At 44.8% G+C, this 21,736-nt stretch overlaps 1 non-coding gene across 1 annotated transcript; it reads right to left on the bottom strand.

Moving 5' to 3' along the window:
* Nucleotides 1-14,909: 14,909 nt before the first annotated feature.
* LOC112840113 (U6 spliceosomal RNA) lies at nt 14,910-15,015 on the bottom strand. Its single transcript, XR_003212392.1, has one exon. It is a non-coding gene; the product is annotated as a U6 spliceosomal RNA (small nuclear RNA).
* Between the last annotated feature and the right edge of the window lie 6,721 nt (nt 15,016-21,736).

Raw genomic sequence — 21,736 nt, 5'->3', positions numbered from 1 at the left:
AGGGAGGGGAGGTCACGGGAACCTCTGGTTGGCAGCTAAGGCAGACAGAGGTTGTGGGTAACCTGGGGGCTACTACTTGCGATTGGCACCTGAAGTGGGGACAGTCTCGTGGTGCTGAGCCCTTAACCTGTGGGATCTGAGGCTATCTCCAGGCAGATGGTGTCAGGATTGGGCTAAATTGTACAACACGCTACTGGGGTCACAGAAAATTGCTCTGGTAGGGGGAGCCCCACACATCCGGGGTCAGAAGTACTGTGGGGATGGTTGTGTGTGACAGTACAGGAGACTCGGGAAGTTTTCTCCACTCAAAGGAGTGAAATTCTTATAATCAACCAGAAGAGGGGCAAGAGGGTTAGATGGGGGGTGGGGGGTGCAGCTGAAGGCTGGACACTGATGATCTTAATTTATGAAAACCTGTAGGAAACATCATTCTTAGCAGGGAAAGTAGGAAATACCTTTTTTAGAATCCAGATGAGAACACCAAGGCTCGCTACCACCTTTTCTATTTAGCATTGTGTCAGAGGTCAGAGGTCATAAGATGAAAGGAAAAAGGATTTGGAGAAGAGGGGAAGAGATAAACCATCCTCGCAAATGATGTGATTGTCTGCAGGGGAGGCCAAATGAACCCACAAATTATTAGAAATAATAGAATTCAGCAAAATGGTTGACTTCATGATCAGTAATGGACGATCATTTTTTAGAAAGATTTTATTTATTTATTTGAGAGAGAGAGAGAGAGAGACAGAGATAGCAAGAGAGAGCACAAGTGGGGAGGAGAGGGAGAAGCAGACTCCCCGCTGAGCAGGGAGCCCAATGCGGGACTCCATCCCAGGACCCTGGGATCACGACCTGAGCCGAAGGCAGGTGCTTAACCGACTGAGCCACCCAGGCGCCCCTGGGCAATCATTTCTTTTTTCACTGTTCTCACATTGTGCCCGGTAATAATAATAATAATTAACCTTTATTAGATTAACTTTTTCCAGGTGCCATGAGCTTTACATTACTCTGTGCTAAGTGCTTTCTATGGATCAGCTTAAGTCCTTAGAACAACTCTGTAGGGTTGGTACTAGAACCATCCTCATTCAAAAAGTGAGGAAACTGAGGATCAGGGAGGTCAAGCGGATTTCCAATAGCACACAGCTGGTGTAGGGTGGAGGTGGGTCCTACCAGAGCCTCCCTCTTAACAACTACACTATCCTACACACTCAAGCATGCAATCTCTGACGTCCACGGTGGGACTCAAGATCTAGGGTCCTTCTCTCATTCTCCATACGCCATGAAAGTTACTGAGATTCCCGTGTGAGCGGAAGGGGTAGTGCAGGGAGAGGGAGGGAGGCCCCGGGAAGGACTGAGATTGAATGTCCCTCCAGCCCACTGGGAGTCGGGTGTAAGCACCCTTGGTAGTAGCTGCAAAGCCTGCCTGCCATACACCCATATCTTATTTAATTCTCAAGGGAACTGTGTGTCCATTTCACTGATGAGGAAAGTGAAGCTCCTAGATATTCAGAGACTTGTTCTGGGAAGTGACAAAGGCAGCATTCCAGCTTAAGCTCAGCCTCCGAACTTAAAACTGTTTAGACTTTTCCAAAAAACCAAAGGGGAAGGTGGGCAGGTGCACCACATCCCTAGAGCCATGCGTATGTGTGTGGCAAGGGTGCATGAGCGTGGGGTAGGGGGCTGGGAAGGGAGCAGTTAAGGGAAAGGTAGCGACCACTTCGTGGGGAAGGTGTCCTTCAAGCCAAGTTTTCGGGGAGGAGTAGAAAGGAGCCAGCAGAAAAGGGGGAGGAGGCGGAGAGAGCATCAGGTGTGAAGACCCAGAGATAAGAGAGAAATAGCAGGTTCTGTGAACAACTAAGAGTTCAGACCAGAGAGGAACTGGCTGAGGACTCGCCTTCTGTAATGGCCAGTAACCACTGGCCCAAACCCCAGGCAGACTCCTTGGAAAGCAGCACAGCCGTGGGGACCGTGCCCAGTGGGGCCCTTTGGGCAGTGCACGTGGCTGGCTGGGAGCTTTGCCCAGGGTCAGTTCTCAGCAGTCCCAATTCCTCAGGCTTGGCTCCTTTCCTTTCCTCCAGTCCAGCAGTCCCCAGGGCTGCGCTGGCCACGGGAACTCACAATGCAGCCTGGCACCGGCTCCCTTCCCCACCCCCCCCTGAATTCTACCACTGCATTCTCAGTATGGCTCATGACCAAGCTGGGGCAAGTCACACCACTTACTTCAGTGCTTCTCAAACTTCAACGTGTGTTCAAATCACCGGGAATGGTGCTAAGACACAGATTCTGACTTGTCAGGTCTGGGATGGGGCCTGACATTCTGCCTTTCTGTCCTGATCTTGGGAGATGCTGCTGGTCCAAGGACCACACTTGGAGTGGCATCATCCAGGAATCTCTATACTGAGCCCCTGAGATCTGCCAGGCATTGCGCAAGCTACCTTCTACACTTGTGCTATGTACTAATTACAACGATGCTCTGAAATGGGACTTAATATATACTTTTCAGAGTAGGGAACTGAGGGTCAGAAAGGTGAAATATTTTACAAAGTAAGTAGCAGAGCTGGGCTTTGAACTTGGGTCTGTTCAACTCCATGGCTGATGCTGGGCCTTCTGGCCAGAGGGATGGCTATGGACTGAATTGTGCCCTCCCCCCAAAAAACTCAAATGGTGAAGCCCTACCTCCCAGCAGGGCTGCATTTGGAGTAAGGAAGTAATTAAGGTTAAATGAGGTCATAAGGGTGGCACCCTGATCCAATAGGACTAGTGTCCTTATAAGAGGAGACATCAGAGAGCTCGCTTTCTCTCTCTGCTACAGGACGAAGGCACAGTGAAAAGGTGGCCAGCTATAAGCCAGAAAGAGAGGTTGTACCAGGAACCAAACTGGCCAGCACTTTGATCTTGGACTTCTAGCCTCCAGAACTGTGAGAAATAAATTTCTGTTCACAGATATTCTGTTCCGGCAGCCCTAGCACACTGAGACGGGCCCAGCTGCTACCAATCAGCCAAGGATGCCGATTAAAATGAATGGCTCCCCTTGCATGGAATGTTGCTCTTCTCAAACTGAGCGGGACTGGAGGAGAGCCAAGAGGACGATGATGATGGTGATGGTGGTGATGGTGGTGTTGACAATGACGATGGTGGTGACAATGATGGTGATGGTGATGATGGTGGTCACAATAATGACGAGGATGATGACGATGGTGATGACGATGTTGATAGTGATGACAGTGATGATGTTGGTGATGGTGATGGTGATGATGACGGTGATGGTGATGACGATGTTGATAGTGATGACAGTGATGATGTTGGTGATGGTGATGGTGATGATGACAATGGTGATGATGATGATGGTGACAATGATGGTGATGACAATGATGATGTTGATGATGGTGATGACGGTGGTGATGATGATGGTGATAATGATGGTGATGGTAACAATAAAAATTCACACCCAAGCTAAAGCCACCCATACCATTCACAAAATGAAAACACAACAAAACAAGCTCAGAACAATGTAGCTATCCCAAACCTCACACCCTAAACCCACGCATGTTTCATGAGAAGACAGGAAATGACACAGTAATCAGGTACCATCCACTAATTTTCTCCCTGTTCCAAGATGTCTGAGTCTGCGTCCTTGTGGGGCAGAGAGATAAAATGAATAAACAAAGCCTGCTTCCTAGGTTAGCCAGGCCCCCTGCACCTGCACATCAGTGGAAAATGGGAGTGTGGTGGATTAGATACCTGAGAGATTCACCCAGGGAAAAAAACTAAAAAACTGCAAGCTGAGTAAAAGATGAAACGTATCTTCTTAAATGAATCACTGAACTGACACAAAAGTGAGCAATCCACAGACCCCAAAACTGGAGTTAAGAAGCTCCAGAGCCGACTGGTACTCTGAGGGTTTCTGCGGGATGCTGGAGACTGTGAGCTTGCATTTTGCTGCCTCCCCCATCCCCACCACCCCATAAGAGATGAGAAGATAAATCTTAGGGTCCATCCGAGGGTGCAGGGAAAAATATATGCATGCATATGTACATACACTTTACTGATACAAAGACTATACGGTACATCATTTATAAATAATAAAACATAATCTGTACTATAAATTCTACACAACTGATTCACACAAATGCTTTTGTTGATTTTTGCCAAACTCTTGCATCCCTAGCCAACCTACAATTGCTGTTCACTGTAGTCCGAACGTGAATGTTGGTGAACACTTTTCTGGTTGATGTGACCAAGGAAGAGGAAATGAAACAACCAAGACATGTTGGAACTTCACTCACTAGTCAATAACATGAGCTGCTGCTTTGCTAAAGCAGAGAATTATTTTCGAATGATGAGAGAATATTTCCTGTGTGTGTGTGTGTGTGTGTGTGCACGCGCGCGCGCGCACGCGCGCGCTATTCACAGGGTAATGGGCATAGACATAACACACTTTTACATTTAATCTGAATTAACATTTTCCTATCACTTTCTTAAGTCTGGACAATCAATAAAACATTAAACCAAGGCTTGATGTGTGCTTCTTAGAACAGTGCATAGTACACTGGAAGCACCACCGAAATACTGGCTATTATTTATTATTATCTGCAGTCCAGGTCACGCGGGGATGACTCCTGAGTTTGAGTACGGCTGGCTGCTGGATTGTCTCCAACTCCTGGAGAGTTACGTATCTGGTTCAAGTCCCAGAGAAAGGCAGGAAGGTGGGCAGACCCAGGAGGGTAGGGAGGAGTTTGGGCTGGGTGAGCGGATAATGCAGTGAGTCACGGGCAGTGAAAGTCTTCCCCTCTCACCCACTGTGAGCTGTGAGGGGTCTCTGGGTAGGTGGCTGGGGCCCAGGACGTGCATGGGCTTCATCCCCACAATGGCATCAATAGAGTTGAGTCAGAATGCACTGTTTAGACATGGCTGCTATATATCATTCGGCTAATTGATTTGGATAACTCAGTATTCTGAATTTATGGGTGTGGTTTTCTTTTTCTTCTCCACCCTCCCACCATATTTACTGGACTTGGTCTCTGGGAATCTTGGGGAATCAAAGGCTCATGGGGTCCTAAGACCAAGGTGATACTATCCATTGAGCTCTGGGAACATCTGGAAGGAAGTATTCACAGGAGATTGTTAAGTCTCAAGCCCCAGGGAAAATCTGCTGGGCTGGCTTGGAAAGCATTCAGCTCTCCTTTGTATGGTCTGATTTAGGAGACGAACTCTTCTGTGCCAAGAAACATGAAGTTAATAGCCAAGGTAGACAAGACGGCTCTTTTGGCAGACTTCACCAGTGGAACAGGGACTCCCTCACTCAGCATCTGTCTTGCTGAGGTCGCCCCTGCACCCTGGGGCTTCACACCTCAGTGGGGGCTCACTCCCCAAATGACTGGGGTTTGGGGAAGTAGAGGATATGGGTGAAAAGGGCTCTGACTCTATCCCACTGAAGTTTTCTCCTTCACTCTTCAGTTACAGGCCTGGGGAGATTAGGTGGCAAATACTCGGAGTTCTTGGCTGCAAACAGAACCCACTGGGGTGAGTGTAAGCAGAAAAAGCTTTCTGGTGCCTCTGAGAAGCACTGTGAGGAGATGAGGCTAGATGTGAGAGCTGGGACAAGGCAGAGCTGCTGTAAGGAGAGCTCATGGCCACCCCAGTGGACTGTGGCCAGGTGTGGCCCCTCCCAGGGCTGATGCTGGGCACACAGGTCTGCCACCACCACCCCCAAACTGGCACTCACTTCCCAACTGGTAGGCTCCGAGGCTGCATCTGAGCGGTGGACCCCGGTCTCGCCTCTGTGCCCTAACTGCAAAGGAAGCTGGGAAGGTACGTTTCTGTTTCCTACTTTAGGGAGACAGACTCCAAAGGTGGAGGCAATCCTAAACATCAGAAAAGTGTTCGTGGGCAGCCAAGAGGAAGGATAAATATTCACACATAATCAGTGACTTAAAATCACATGACTCAGACAGCCCCGGAGCCAATGACACTGCCCTGAGAAAGGGCCCTGAGCCCTGACCCGCTGCCTGGGTCCTGAGGTTCTCACTCTGCTGCTCCTAAAGTTGGTCTTGCCTCCTTACCAGGAAACTTCATCCTCTGTGTATCCCAGAAGTAATGCATTAATTATTGCTTGTACGTTTGAGTGGATCTTTGTAGGCAAAGGCAAATACTTTCAAGGGCCAGGCAGGTAAAGGAGTGAAGGAAGTAGATGAAAGAGGGGTGTGTTGGGGTCAGAAGGATGGAAGGGGAGAGGTTTCCATTTGGAAATATGGACCCAGTGACCAGATACTCCGTGGACTTCTCTACATGAAATATCCAGATTTAACAATAATTGTTCAAATATTCTTGATCTGTTAAAATTTATTATAAAAAACTCCAAATAAACAGAAAAATAGAGGGGTGGTATAATGAACACTCACACACAAACACATTCATCACTCAGATTTAACACTTTGAATGATTTGTCATGTTTCATCTACTTTTTTCCTGCTTATGTATTTTTTAAGTTTTTTTTTTTTTTTTATTTTAAGTAATCTCTACACCCGATGTGGGGCTTGAACTCACAACCCCGAGATCAAGAGCTGCATGCTCCACCAACTGAGCCAGCCAGGGGGGCCCATCCTGCTGAAGTATTTTAACGTAACAAAGTCAGAGGAGCTAATAAAATATTTTATCCCTAAATACTTCAACAGGTATCTCTTCAAAACATATTTTCCTAAGTAGTAGCTACTTAATAATACTTAATATTAACAAATACCTTGTCTTTACTCAGATTTTTTTCACTATCCCCAAAGACAATGCTTAAGATGGATTGTTCAAACCAGAATCCAATCGAGGACCAAGAATTGAATTTGATGTTATGTGTCTTAAGTAACTTTAATCTAGAAGAGACCTCCACTGTTTTGTTTTGCTATTTTGTGTGTGTGTTTTTTTACTGACACGGATTTGAAGAACTCAGACCAGTCTCTTGATGGTCCTATTTATCTAGATAGGTCTGATTGTTTCCTTGTGATGTCACTGACCTTGTTCCTTTATCCTCTGCATTTCCTGCAAACTAGAAGTTAGATCTAAAGGCTTGATCAAATTTACGTTAACATTTTGGCAAGAATGTATTGTGGTTGATGCTGACTGCTTAATCCATGATCTCAGAAGGCCCAGGATGCCATCCTATTAGTACAGATGTCAGATGAAGGACTAGGTTGAGATGATTCCCTACCTTGTCACTTTGTATTTTCTTCCTTAGATCCATCCCTGCCCCCAGAAACATTTTACCTAATGGGTTTAGCATCCACTGATGCTCCTTGCCCAAATCAGTTACTTCATTAGGGATTGCAAGAGGGTGTTTGCGAATACTATGCCTTCGACATCTATTTGCTGGCATTGTTCGGTAAGGAAGAGCTTTCTTGTATCATCAACTGGGGCTACGTGGTTATCCTGAAACCGGAATTACTGGTTCCTTCCGGAAGGCAGAAAAAAATGCATCATGTTTTGGCTTTAACATTTTTCAGAGTAAGGAGTTGGTGTAACAACTTTGGCCAATACAGTAGTTCCCCTTATCCCTGGGGAGTATGTTCTAAGACTGTGGACAATACTGAACACCATATATACTATGTTTTTTCCTATACATACATACCTATGATAAAGTTTAATTTATAAATTAGGTACAGTAAGAGATTAATGACCAAACAGAACAATTATAATAAGAGTAACATACTGTATGTAGTATACTGTGTATAGGTAATATACTATAGTAAGACTTATGTGAATGCAGTTTCTCTTTCTCAGAATATCTTATTGTTAAGTACTCATTCTTCTTGCGATGATGTGAGATGATAAAACGCCTGTGTGATGACATGAAGTGAAATGGATGACAGAGGCTCAGTGACTTAGCCTTCTGATGATGCTTCAGAAGGAGGATCATCAGCTTCCAGGCTGCAGTTGACTGAAACCACAGGTCAGGGGGGACAACTGTCATGACAATGTGTTCTCCTTTTTTAAGTATCATTATGGACTGCTGGATTTTTCTGTACTCCATGTTGTATAATGAATTACAGTCTTTATTCTTTTCTGATGCTCAAATTGGACTGTCGTTGGCCAGTGAAGCCCTTCAAGATGGGTTCCATGGATTATTTTTTTTTTAAAGATTTTATTTATTTATTTGAGAGAGAGAGAGAATGAGAGAGAGAGCATGAGGGGAGGGAGGGTTAGAGGGAGAAGCAGACTCCCCACCGAGCAGGGAGCCTGATGTGGGACTCGATCCCGGGACTCCAGGATCATGACCTGAGCCGAAGGCAGTCGCTTAACCAGCTGAGCCACCCAGGCGCCCCCAGTGGGGTTTTTTTGTTTTTTTTTTTTTTTGACATCTCTCTGCTGCCTTTGGTCACTTTTCTCCTTTCAGGCACAATTTGATGTCTCACATTCCCAAGGGAACTGTTCCTGCTCCAGCCCTGACATTAGCCATTTCTGCAAGAGTTCCAGGTTCCATTTTCAAATATTCTAAAGGCAGTGGACAAGTTAAATAAACCATGTTCCTCGGGTGGATACAGCCTACGGCGTGCTAGTTTGCCACCTCAGCTTTTAAGTTTCTGTCGTTTTATGCTACAGCACACAGGCAATCGAATGTCTCTTCATTGTTTTGTTGTTGTTTTGTTGTTCTTATTTGTTGATTACTTGTTCTTTAAAGATTTTTTAAAATTTATTTATTTGAGAGAGAGAGAGAGAGAGAGACAGAGCACAAGCAGAGGGGGCGGCAAATGCAGAGGGAGAAGCGGGCTCCTCTCTGAGCAAAGAGACTGATGCGGGACTCGATCCCAGGACCCCGGGATCATGACCTCAGCCGAAGGCAGACGCTTAACAGACTGAGCCACCCATGCATCCTTACTCGTTCTTAAACATAATAAACATCTGTGCAGGACCCACCTATCCATTAACTACTACGCTCACTGTAGCCTGTGAATATTCTCATTTCATGCAGAATTCTAAGGAATAATTTTCTAATAATCTAGGTTTGCCTTGTCAGCTCCCAAATTTGGTCCCTATTGGAGTATGCATTTGTACCACTTTTCAGGAGGACAACATAGAATATTATTCAGGATTCCCTCACTTAAAAATGGCAGCAACCCATACAAAATTAGCTTAAACAAACAAACAAAGGATATTCATTGACTCAGTTAAGTGGGAAGACCTAGGGAGGGATGGCTTGAGGCATAGCTGGATTCAGGGGCTTGACCAAGGTCATCAGGGCTCTGACTCCCTATTTCTTGACTGTTTCTCTGACTGTGTTGGCTTAATTCTGATGAGACTCAATCTACATGGCAGGGAAGATGGCCTCCTAGAGCCTCAAGCCTTTATCTTTGTGGCTTCTGATCGAAAAGGGAAAGACCCCCCCTCTCACAGAAGCTTTGTATAAAGTCTCAGGGAATACTCTGATTAACTCTCTCTGGATCTTACACCCATCTCTGAACTGAACACGCAGCCCGGGGAAGAGTACTCTGGTTGCCTCAAGTGACATGTTCAGACTGGTTAGAGGAAAGGCTCAGAGTGACTGACAGCCCGCAAGGGCCAGAGAGAGTAGGGGAGGTGTGCCTCCCTAAAGGAAAAACAAAGGCTGTTATTAGAAGAAGGGGGATAAAGAATTCTGAGCAGGGAAGCACATCAGATGTCCCTTACACTTAGCAAAAGAAAAGTCAACAAAGACTTTAAAGCAGTCTACCTTCCATCTAAGAGAATAATTCCATACCAAAAAAAAAATCACAGACAGGGCAGATTTGAGTCCAGGGATGTTTATAATAGCAAAATGCTTTAACAAGCTAAATGTCCACTAAGAGGAGATTAAACAACTTAGTGCACATCCGTGTTATTGGGATGCTAAGCAACTGGTGAAAATGATCATTATTTCCTTGTATTTCATGACCAGGAAAGACCTCCATGATGCACTGTTAAGTGGAAAAGGCAGGCTACAAAGCAGCACACATAGTATAATCTCATTTTTTAAATTGGGTATATATCCAGTGGGAAATAAACATTGTCAGGAAACACATCGCAGGCTTAATAGAGGTTACCTTTGGGTTATTATTTCAATTTATTTAATTTATCTGAATTTTCTATGATAAGTACATATTTCTTTTTAACAAGAGATAATTTTTTTTTTTTTTAGAAAAGAAATCAGGATAAACACACAAAGACACTCAAAAAATAGACATAACCAGGAAAGATACAAGAATGGGGGTGACCCATGACCATGCCAACAAGGTCAGAGATGCTCAGATGCAAGGACTCTAGGCCCGTAGGCGACTGTGGGGACATTGCACCCCTATTCATCCACTCTCCTTCTCTGTCATCTTCATGACGCATGGTTACCACACTCATTGCGGCGTGGGATGGGCAGGACGGGCTGAGCAGGCAGGCTGCCACCGGCCCTCAGCTGAAAGAAGTCAAGTCACCCCCATCTTTTCCCTCCTCTGGCCCTGCCCGTGAAGACCACCTTTCCCCAGCCAGCCCTATCCCCACTCCAAGCCCTGCCAGTTCTGGCAAGAGCAGCTCAGGCTGGTCCCTGGGCTCTCAGGTTAACTGAGCAATCACCCAACCCAGGAGTAAAAGTCACCAGGCCAGGAGGCAGGGAGGGACCATAGTGACCTGGGAGGGTCCTCTTGGCCTGATGCCCTGATGCTCAGCTCCCCAGCACTGGCTCAGCAGACCCCACTCCAGCTCTTCCTTTTACTCCCCCCCCAGGGGCTGGGATAAAAGGCTTCCTCTTTCCAATGGCCTCCAGCTCCAAACCAAAGTTAGCTTCTGCACAGCGCCTGTTGCAGGGTGCTGGGGCTTCTGGCCTTGGGTCCCTGCTGTGTCTCCACTTGGCGAATGCTGAAGGATTTGTCCTCCAGAGGCCTTGATATCATCTAACTGGTCAACTATAACTTGATTATCTCTTTTAGACAAGCACAGTGGGCCGTCCTCTTCAGTCTCTAGTAGCAAATTAAAACTGCCAGAAGCCGAATCTCTGGTTACAGAGAGAACAAGAGCCATCAGACCCAATTTGCTAGAATTTTTGTTTCCCAAGAGAAAGGAAGGGGAAAAAAAATCACTATGGTTAAGTGTTGAGAAGAAGGGGGCACTTCAGGCCAATAAAGGGAATATGTTCAAGAATTGTCTGGAACATTCCTGTTCTATCAAATAAAATTCACATAAATTTTATATGCTATCCATGATATAGCTGCATGTCTTTTTTCAACATTTTTCAATGAAAATTTTCAAACATAATGATTTTCACAGTGAAAATATTCCTATACCCATCACCCAATTTAATACTTTATTATATTTGCTTTATCATATCTCTCTCTACCTCTCCATCCATCCATCAATACATTTTATGTTTTTATGCATCTCAAAGTAAATTGCAGACATCAGTAACGTCTCCCTAGTTACTTCAGTATGTTTATCTTTAACTAGAGCTCGGTATTATTTGTTTATAGTTAAAAAAATTTTTTAAGTAGGTTCTATACCCAGTGTAGGGCTTGAACTCATGACCCTGAGATCAAAAGTTGCATGTCCTACCAACTGAGCCAGCCAGGAGCCGCTGTTTATAGTTTTTTGAAGTGAAACCTACAAGCAATGAAACACAGAATCTTAAGTGTGCATTTGCCCAATTTTCACAAATACATAAACCTGTACACCCTAACCTCTGGCAAGATATAGAACCCTACCATCACCCCAGAATGTTTCCTCATGCCCCTTCCCAATCAATACCTGCCCCCAACCTCTCAGAGGACACCACTGTTTGGATTGTTTCCACCATAGATTAGTTTTTACCTGTTCTAGAACTTTATATCTATTGAATCATATAGAACATACTCTTTTGTGTAAGGCTTATTTCACTCAACATAATGGTTTTGTGTCACCTACGTTGCTGCACGTACCAGTAATTTGTTCTTTTTTTATTTGGAGTAATATTCCATTTTATGAATATAGCACTGTTTCCCATTTTCCTCTTGATGGATGTCGGGTTTTTTCCAGCTTTTTGGCTATTACGAAGAAGTTGCTATGAACATTCCTGTATAAGTCTTTTTGGGGACATCATTTCATTTCTCTCAGGTCAATACCTAGACGTGGAATTCCTGGGTCATAGGGTTGGTGTACAATTAGTTTTAAAAGAACTGCCTTTTTCCAAAGTGGTTGTATTAGCTTACATTCCCACTAACAATATATGAGAGTTCTGGTTGCTCCTTATTCTCATGAGCCTTTGGTAGGGGGTCAGTCATTTAAATTTTAGCCATTTTGTTGCGTATGTAGTAGTATCTTATTGTTTTAATTTGCATTGCCCTGATTATTAATAATATTGTCTTTTGTGTGCGCCTGTCATCCATTTGTATATCATCTTTTGTGGAGCATCTGTTCAATTTATTTTTTTTAATACTTTTTTATTGTTATGTTAATCACCATAAATTACATCATTAGTTTTTGATGTAGTGTTCCATGATTCATTGTTTGTGCATAACACCCAGTGCTCCACGCAGAATGTGCCCTCTTTAATACCCATCGCCAGGCTAACCCATCCCCCACCCCTATTTTTTATTTATTTTTATTTTTTTAAGATTTTATTTATTTGAGAGAGAGAGAATGAGAGAGAGAGAGCACAGGAGGGGGGAGGGTCAGAGGGAGAAGCAGACTCCCTGCTAAGCAGGGAGCCCGACGTGGGACTCGATCCCGGGACTCCAGGATCATGACCTGAGCTGAAGGCAGTCGCTTAACCAACTGAGCCACCCAGGTGCCCCTGTTCAATTTTTTTAAAGATCTTATTTATTTAGGGGCGCCTGGGTGGCTCAGTCGGTTAAGCGGCTGCCTTTGGCTCAGGTCATGATCCCAGGGTCCTGGGATCGAGCCCCATGTCGGGCTCCCTGCTCAGTGGAAAGTCTGCTTCTCCCTCTCCCTCTGCCTGCCTCTCTGCCTACTTGTGCTCTCTATCTCTCTGTCAAATAAATAAATAAAATCTTTAATAAAAAAAGATATTATTTATTTAGGGGCGCCTGGATGGCTCAGTCCTTAAGTGTCTGCCTTTGTCTCAGGTCATGGTCCCGGGATCCTGGGAACGAGCCCTGAATCAGGCTCCTTGCTCAGTAGGGAGCCTGCTTCTCCCTCTGCCTGCTGCTCCCCCTGTTCTCTCTCTCTCTGACAAATAAATAAAATCTGTTAAAAAAAAAAAAGTGTTTTTTGTTGTTTTTTTTTTAATTTGAGCCACCCAGGCACCCCACATCTGTTCAGATCTTTTGCCAATTTTTCACTGGGGTTGTTTGTCTTTTTATTATTGAGTTGTAGACATTCTTTATATATCTTGGATATCAGTTCTTTTCAGATATATTTTGCAAAATTTGACCCCAGTCTATAGCTAACCTGTTCTTTTTTTTTTTTAAGATTTTCTTTTTTTTAAAGTAATCTCTACACACATATGGGGCTCAAACTCACAACCCTGAGATCAAGAGTTACATGCTCTACCGACTGAGCCAGTCAGGCACCCCTTGCCTATTTGATTTTTAAACAATGTCTTTGATGAGCTTATGTTATTGTTAGAGTCTTATTTATCAGTTTTTTAACTCATGGCTATTACTTTCCTAAGAAACATTTGCTACTCTCAAGCCACAAAGGTATTCTCCTTGGTTTTCTTTTTTTTTTTTTTTTAAAGATTATTTATTTATTTATTTTTGAGAGAGAGAGAGAGAATGAGAGAGAGAAAGCACATGGGGGGGAGGGTCAGAGGGAGAAGCAGACTCCCTGCTGAGCAGGGAGCCCGATGCGGGACTCGATCCAGCGACTCCAGGATCATGACCTGAGCCGAAGGCAGTCGCTTAACCAACTGAGCCACCCAGGCGCCCCTCCTTGGTTTTCTTTTAAGAGCTTTATGGTTTTAGCTTTTATTTTGCATCTGTGCTCTGTCTTGAGTTACTTTTTGTGTATGGTGTGAAATAGGAGTTAAGGCTCTTTTTTTTTAATTTGGATATCCAGTTATTCCAGCCCCCATTTATTGAAAAGATTTTTCTCTCTCCCTTGGGTTGCTTTGGTACCATTGTCAAACACCAAATAACTAAATAAGTGTAAGTCTATTTTCGGTTCTCTGTTCTGCCCCTTGATTTATTGGTTGATCCTTATAATGGTACCATGCTATGCTGATTAGTGTAGTTTTATATTTAGTCTTGAAGTAAGGTAATGTAAGTCTTCTAACTTCTTTTCAAGATTGCTTTGGGGACACCTGGGTGGCTCAGTCGTTAAGCGTCTGCCTTCGGCTTGGGTCATGATCCCAGGGTCCTGGGATTGAGCCCTGCATCGGGCTCCCTGCTCAGTGGGAAGCCCACTTCTCCCTCTCCCTTTCCCCTTGCTTGTGTTCCCTCTCTCGCTGTGTCGCTCTCTGTCAAATAAATAAATAAAATCTTAAAAAAAAAAAAAAGATTGCTTTGGATATTCTACGTCCTTTGCATTTCTGCATTAATTTTAGAATCAGCATGTCAATTTTTATAATTCTATAAGCCTATGGAGATTATGATTTATGAGATCTGTAAATCAGTTGAGGAGAATTAACAGTATTGAGTCTTCTAATCCATGAACATGGTATATCTCTCCATGTGTTTAGATCCTTTAAAAATTTCCCTCAGGAATGTTTTATAGTTTTTAGTGTGTAAATTTTGCACATCTTTTGTTAAATTTATTCTTAAGTATTTTCTGTTTTTTTTTATTGTAAATTGGATTATTTTTTTAAGGGAGGGGAGAGGTAGAGGGAGAGAATCTTAAGCACACTGGGGGTGGAGCCTGATGCAGAGCTCAATCTCAAAACCCTGAGACCATGACCTGAGCCAAAATCAAGAGTTAGATGCTTAACCGACTGAGCCACCCAGGCACCCCCAAATTGGATTGTTTTTTAAATTTTACTTTTCAACTATCTACTAAAAAATATGGAATGCTTCACAAATTTGATGTCATCCTTGTGCAGGGACCAAGTTAATCTTCTTTATCACTCCTGTTTCAGTATATGGGTTGCCAAAGTATAAAAACATAATATGGTCCACTCCTGTGATACAGGAGTTTTAAGATACACTCCAGGCAAGGAAGTCCCTTCTTTCCTGGGGCTCCTTGTGCTCCTAGCATACCGCTATGGACCCCTACAGGGAGCATTTTGGGATCTCTGCCCAAAGTGTCTTCTCCTCTGGGTCATTATCTGGCTCTCTGAGGTTGGATGCTTACATTCTCCACTACAAACTCTACATAATCACGCCAGCTGTGATTTTGTAAAATGGTTTATCAGTCCTAAAACATGGTGGCAAAAAATGCTTCCTGAGCCAGGACCCGATCTATTGGCTCATTCCTCACATTCATCCCCAAATATTACTGGAGAAAGAAAATCCTGTCTCATTGACCCAAGGATAGCCAGAAAGAGTGAGAAGAGAGGCACATCTGTCAGGCTCTTCAAAATCTATTTCTAACCCCTTGGGTGGGTCACTGTGAGCCTTGAGGAGAAGACAATACCTTCTTCAAAAGTTGGGTGGCCACAGCCTGCACGCACTCTTGGAGCACATGAATCCTCTCTTCAGCCTCAGAGGAGGCTGACTTGACATACTTCCCAAGCTAACCACAGTTTCACATTCCTCTTTTTTTAGCTGTAGTGAAATACGCATATCATAAAATTTACTGTTTTAACAATTTTTTAAAAAGATTTTATTTATTTGACAGAGAGAGACGCAGCAAGAGAAGGAACACAAGCAGGGGGAGTGGGAGAGGGAGAAGCAGTTTTCCCGCTGAGCAGGGAGCCCGATGCGGGGCTCGATCCCAGGACTCTGGGATCATGACCCGAGCTGAAGGCAGGCGCTTAACGACTGAGCCACCCAGGCACCCCCTGTTTTAACAATTTTAAAGTGAACAGTTTGGCAGCATTAAGTAAGTATATTCACACTGTTGTGCAAGTATCACCCTCATCCATCTCCTGGACTGTCTCTCATCCCATATCACAGTTCATCTTACAAAATATTTTTCATCTGACCTTTGCTTTTAAAGAATGAACTAAAAGAATATTCCCCAGTCCTCCACTTTTGAGCCACTTGGCAGTCCTGAGAGTCACAATGTGATAGAAATCTTTCATCATGGCACTTATTAGTGGGTCCAGGCCTCACTGGCTCAGCCCAACCCAGGGCTCTGAAACTGTAGGTCCCCCTCCTGAAGGGGTGTGGGTGGATTCCTAGGGGGTGGGGCCTCCAGATCAGCTTCAGCCTTCCCCTCTGGTCTGGCCATGAATCCATTAGGGAGATTGCAGTCCTGCCCACCCCCCTAAATTGTCTAGGGTTTCCTCCCTTACCACCCTTCCACCAGGACCCCACAGCTTTCCTGAGCCTCTACAAGCCCCTTCAAGTGTAGGGAGGGGAATTTGAGACCCTTCCTCAAAGGTGAGGCTAACCCCCCTTGAGCAGAGCCTGAGGCTGATGATCATTCTCACAGAACTACCCCAATCTGTGTGGCAGATTCAGGTTCTGGGCAGTATAACTGACTTCAGAGAAGGAGTTTGATTCTAGAAGGAGTTTCGGCCTGCTCAGTGGCTCCAGGATCACTGCATTAGCCCCATCTCCTGATGGGCTTCTGTGAGGAGCCTGGGCTGCCTTCCCAGGGGACTTTCCTTTCATCCTTGGGTTCTCACATCAGTGAATGGACCCAGTGTTCCAAACCATTTCCACAGGACCCAGGGTGAAGGGTTTCTGAGCTCTGTGCAGGCCTGATAAGGCAGGCCTAGGCCATGCCTCACTGGCTCCGGCCACAGCTTGGCTTTCTCAGCCAGAAAAGAGGGCCAGTCCCACAGACTCTGGGAGCATACTGGCCCTCAGACCCAGTTTCCCAGGGAGCATTGCTGGGGTGAGAGTAGAGGTGGGGCTTGACCAAGAGATTGGGGTCCCAGGCCTTTGGCCAGCAGGGGTCAGAGAGATGACAGGGCAGGGGTGAAGCAAGCACCACCCAGCCTTCGCCCCACTCCACCATATCTCTAAACCACAGCCCTCCCCCTCCAGTAAGTAGAGGGACCACTCAGTGAGCTGTGGGACATCCCGCAACTTACTTAGCTTTTCTGGACTGTTAAAATGGAGATTTTAAAAAAATACCCAGAAGGGTTTGGGAAGATTAAATGTGAGTGTTCCTAGTGCAATGCCAGGCACTCAGAAAATGTGTGATAAACATTTTCCTTTCTGCTTTCTTCTCCCTCACAGCTTTACGCACATTGCTCTGGCTCTGTCAAGGAAGTTAGGCAAGCTGGCAGTTCCCAGAAGGCTCGGGAAAGCCACTGTTTTTCCTTCACGCCCAGGAATACCGCCACAAATTGACGGCGTGCCCCGAGACCCCCAGGGAACACGGGAGCACCGGGACCCTGAGCAGAATGGAGAGTTGAGCAAACGACTGCTGTGGCTGAGAAACAAATTCTTCAGAAGACCCACCCCTTATCCAGACCCACCAAGGACACATACTCTTCGTGTCATTGCCAGTAAAAATTCCCAGACCTGAGACCTCAAGGCTCCCTGCCCAATGGGAGCTAGAGTGGTCCAGATACCTCTGCTGCTTTTTCAAAGGAGGGGAAGGACATTTTTGTCATCATCACCCTCAAGTAGGAATCAGAGTCTCAGAACTGGGGGGGAGTTTAGGGATATGTTCCGGCCCCACCGCCACCTAGTTCAGCTAGAATCTTTGCAGGACTAGGGCCAGCTTTGGATAGTTTTTTCAAGTCCTCAAGTGCTTCTAATGTGTAACCAGGGTTAAGAACTTCTGGTTTAGTCCAACCTCCTCATTGTAGAGATAAAAACACACAGGGGGAGGGGTGCCTGGGTGGCTCAGTTGTCCTGATTTCAGCTCAGGTCATCATCTTAGAGTTGTGGGATCAGGCCCTGCGTCAGGCTCACACACTGGGCGTGGAGCCTGCTTAAGATTCTCTCTCTCTCTCTCTGAAAAAACAAACAAAACCCACACGCAGGGGGAGAAAACCCCAGAAAGATTGAAAGAAACAAAAGATTTAAAGTGAAAGAATATAGTGCAGATTAGTTGTGCTAAAGAGGGAAGCTATTATGATTTCATTATTTCTATTATTGCTCTAGACAAAGCTGGCTTCATGGACATGTGCCTTGTATGGTCACACAGGCCCCTCATATTTAGAAGGGCCCCATGCTTGGTTTAATGCTCTGCTGTTGCTGTTTTTAAGTTTTTGTTTTGTTTTGTTTAAAGATTTTATTTATTCATTTGAGACAGAGAGAGAGAAAGAGCATGAGCAGGGGGAGTGGCAGAGGGAGAGGGAGAAGCAAGACCCCCCTTGAGCCGGGAGCCCAATGTGGGGCTTGATCCCAGGACCTAGAGATCATGACCCGAGCCGAAGACAGATGCTTAACCATCTGAGCCACCCAGGCACCCCTGTTTTGAAATTTTTAATTTTTTAAATAAGGGGTCCCACATTTTCACTTTGTACTGGGCCCTGCTGGTCCTGTCCCTAGATCACACAGCTCTTAAAAGCAAAGTTGACTATCATCCCATTAAAGAAGGATGAAGAACACAGGGCTGAGAGGCTTGCCGGATGTGGGGCTGACCTGGCCCTCCATTGCCAGCGAGGTCCCCCCCCCCCATCCACCACTCTGTCAGGGGAGGAGGCTGTCCTTGGATCTCCTGCGGGGGAGCAGTGTAAGAGTTTCAGTGCTCCCTCTTACTAGCTGTGAGAGACCCTCTGAGCCTCAGTTTCGTCGGTAAAAGGGAGGAAATAATGTCTGCCTTGTAGGATTACTGTGAGGAGTGCCCAGAATCATGACTGCCCTCTAGATGCTAGATATATGTGAGTGACTTTCCCTCCCTTTATGGGAACAGAGAACACATCGTAACCCAAAAGAATGGAACCCACGTGATCCAGGTGCAGCCTTGTCAGCCACCCCAAGGTCCTTTTTTATCCCTGAGAGGCCCAATTACAATAAGTTCCCAGACTTCAGCTTTTCTCACCCAAAAAAAGGACAAGCAGTTCTGGGGAAAGCGTTCATTCCGCTGTGGGGCATGTAGGCTTGGGAGCCCCTAGTGAAGGGTTGCTGCTACTGCCCTCTGGTGGTAATATAGTTGTATCTGCACAAATTCTTAACCTGGGAAATGCTTGATAACATACTACATTTCTTTTTTTTTAAGATTTTATTTATTTATTTGAGAGAGAGAATGAGATAGAGAGCATGAGAAGGGGGGAGGGTCCGAGGGAGAAACAGACTCCCTGCTGAGCACGGAGTCCGATGCGGGACTCGATTCCGGGACTCCAGGATCATGACCTGAGCCGAAGGCAGTCGCTTAACCAACTGAGCCACCCAGGCGCCCAGATAACATACTACATTTCAATTACAAAAATAATGTATTGCTACTCTGCTAGGCACTAGGGATACATAGACAAATAAAACACAGTTCTTTCCCTCTAACAATTCACAGTTTATAAAGTAAAGCGAAATCTTGGGCCACCTGGGTGGCTCAGTCGGTTAAGGGTCTGCCTTCGGCTTAGGTCATGATCTCAGAGTCCTGGGATCCAGCCCTGAGTTGCGAGTTGCCCTCGCTGCTCAGCAGGGAGTCTGCTTCTCTCTCTGCCCCTCCCCCTGCTCATGCTCTCTCTCTCTCTCAAATACATAAATAAAATCTTAAAAAAAAAGTAAAGTGAACTCTTAAAGAGCTGGAATAGAGTGTAATGTTGTAAGTTATAATAAAAAAGACTCCTGACTTCTGGTTCCAGACAAAATGGGGTAGACATATTTACTCCTATTTTTCCCACTAAGTAAAGCTAAAACCCCTGGCCATTGTATGTAAACAGACATGAAAAGACTCTTTGAGGTTGAGAGAAGAGGCCGACTTGCTAGCAACCTTGAGATGCAAAGAACGACATGGCAGTGAGTTCTTTGGGTTTTCTTTTGCCCTTTTACAGCTGACTGGATACCGGAGAAGCTGGTGTCCTAATACATCAATGGCTGCAGACCACAAGAAGCCCCAAGAGAAGTCTGCTTTCTTTAGTCAAAAGACCAGGACAAGGGGCAGACAAGCAAGACAGGAAACTTGTAGACAATAATCATGCCAGTCCAGTCAAACTCCAAAAAACAATATCCCAGCCCCATCAGCAAAAACTGAGTAGGAGCCTACACTTGCCCCCCGAGCCAGGCATAATGAGGCAGTGCCTTCTCCTGCCAGGTGGTATCAGAGGTGAAGTGGGGAACTGGGACTTTTATCCCCACCTGATGGTAATGAGGCCCAACTCCTGCATATCAGCGGAGGTCCCTTAGGGAACCTCGACTCCCAAAGGACTGCCCCCCCCAATAACGCGGCTCCTCTACCTGCAGCATCAGCGGAGGAAGCCACAGAGTGCCAGGGGGAAGCAGCCCCACATTTTTCAAGTGATGGGAAAAAACAAACAAAAAGAACTGTCAACCCAGGATTCTATAACCCATGAATGTCCTTCAGGAATAAAGGGAAAATAAAGACATTCTCAGATGAAGGAAAATTAAGGCATTTACTGCAAGCAGACTTACCCTAAAAGAATGGCTAATGGAAGTTGTAAAACAGAAAAAAATGATAAAAGAAGGAACCTGAGAACATCAGGAAGAAAGGAAGAATGGAAAGAGGAAAAGTATGGGTAAATACAATAAGCTTTCCTTCTCAAGTTTTGTAAGTTTGATGGTTAAGGCAAAAATGATAACTAATGTGGTTATCAATATTTGTAAAGGAAATAGTTAAGACAATTTTAAGTGAGGGAGGGTAAGGGACTCAAAAGGAGGTAATATTTCCATACTTTACTACAACTACACTTCACCAAACTGTGGTAAGTTATATGTACATATTGTAATACTCAGACAAAACACTAAAAAATCTAGACAAAGAAAAACACTAACAAACAAAATTGATAAATCAAAATTAAATTTAAAAAATGTTCAATTGGGGCCCGTACGTGACTCACTCAGTTAAGCGTCTGCCTTCTGCTCAGGCCATGATCTCAGGGTCCTGGAATTGAGCCCCGCGTCAGGTTCCTTGCTCAGAGGCAAGTCTGTTTCTCCCTCTCCCTCTGTGATCTCTCTTGCTCTCATTCTCTCTCAAATAAATAAATAAAATCTTAAAAAAAAAAGTGTTCCCTGAGGGAAGCAGGGGGAAAACAGAAAACCAAAAAAAAAAAAACACCAAAGACAAAAAAATAAAATGGCAGACGTAAGCCCTAATAATAATATATTACACATAGTCTAAATACATCAATTAAGAGATAGAGACTGGCAGAACAGATTTTTTAAAATGACTCAATTACATGTCACATAAAGAAACTCACTTCAGGGGTGCCTGAGTGGCTTGGTCGTTAAGCATCTTCCTTCGGCTCAGGTCATGATCCCAGGGCCCTGGGATTGAGCCCCGCATCTGGCTCCCTGCTCAGCGGGAAGCCTGCTTCTCCCTCTCTCACTCCCGCTGCTTGTGTTCCCTCTCTCACTGTATCTCTCTCTGTCAAATAAATAAATAAAATCTTAAAAAAAAAAACTCACTTCAAACAATGATATAGATAGGTTGACAGAAAAAGAATGAAACCAGATATACTGTGCAAACACTAATCAAAGCAAGCAAGAGAGCTATATTAATAGCAGACAAAGTGTTTTAGAGCAAAGAAAATCACCAGTTACAGAGAGGGATAGTACATAATGATAGAAGGGCCAATCTACTAAGAAGACATAGCAATTCTAAATGTGTATGCATCAAACAGAGATGCAAAATATATAAA

The sequence above is a fragment of the Callorhinus ursinus genome, unplaced genomic scaffold, assembly GCF_003265705.2.
Source record: "Callorhinus ursinus isolate GAN/ISIS: 27379988/994484 unplaced genomic scaffold, GSC_fseal_2.0 scaffold45, whole genome shotgun sequence".
In the NCBI taxonomy this organism is placed as follows: Eukaryota; Metazoa; Chordata; class Mammalia; order Carnivora; family Otariidae; genus Callorhinus; species Callorhinus ursinus.
The sequence above is the reverse complement of the archived record's forward strand: the minus strand, read 5'-3'. Positions and strand labels throughout refer to the sequence as shown.